Source organism: Portunus trituberculatus, chromosome 48 (genome assembly GCF_017591435.1).
Source record: "Portunus trituberculatus isolate SZX2019 chromosome 48, ASM1759143v1, whole genome shotgun sequence".
NCBI lineage: Eukaryota > Metazoa > Arthropoda > Malacostraca > Decapoda > Portunidae > Portunus > Portunus trituberculatus.
This window is the reverse complement of record NC_059302.1, coordinates 7,118,425-7,119,431: the sequence shown is the minus strand read 5'-3', so window position 1 is coordinate 7,119,431 and position 1,007 is coordinate 7,118,425.

Here is a 1,007-nt window from a genome sequence, read left to right as displayed (position 1 = left end):
TGTGAAAACAATCGCCGGCAGACACAGGACGTTCGGTGATTAGCGAGGTAGAGGCGCTGTGTTTAGTCTGGGAAACAGCGGGCGTCCAAGACATGGGGTTCCTCTGTTCCCACGGTACGGTACACCTGTGTCAAGGGTTTCCTCAGCTCTGCACTCACCTGTTTGTCATCCGCCTGCCATAGCGTTCCCCTTTAGAAAAAATGAGAATTCCGTCTATTTTAATTGTTCTGTTATTGCCATCTGTTTTTATTTGTCCCAAAAAGAATAGGGAATGACGTGCAATCATAGATCTTCACTGCCTTGACGGTTGCTGGCTCCTGATTAATGAAGGAATATAATATGAAGGATCTTTAACTACAATACTAAAGTAGAGCGCATATCTTATCCTCCTTTTACACAGTTGATACTCCCTACCAGAATTAGTAGTTCACAAAATTTTTTTGAGGCTTTGGTGTCAGAAATTTTAGTTTTAATGTTTTAATGTTTGTCAACTGATAAGAAAACTGTCTGGAAGAAATACAATGCTACACTGTCAAATTTAGAAGACAGATATTCACACAATTACTGTCCGTGTTTCATCATGACACTTGCTTAGAGGGACGTTGCATCGGAGGATCAATAACTGACCTCATCATAACACTCTGTGCTCCAGTGGGTGGTGGTGTGAATTTCAGGAGTGGGTAGATGAACATTGCATTGGAAGCATTCACGAGATGCACACGCCGCTGGCATACATGCCATGAATGCCTCCCAGTAATGAAGCTACACCTACACACACACACACACACACACACACACACACACACACACACACACACACACACACACACACACACACACACACACACACACACACACACACACACTGAAATAACACAGTAACGTAACAAAAAATGGTCTCGGAAACTACCAAACATAGAAACCTGTGGACTGACGAATAGTCGTAATTGAAGAGGAGGTTTTGACTGCCGACACATTCAAGTAGTCAGAAAACGCTGCATACCAGG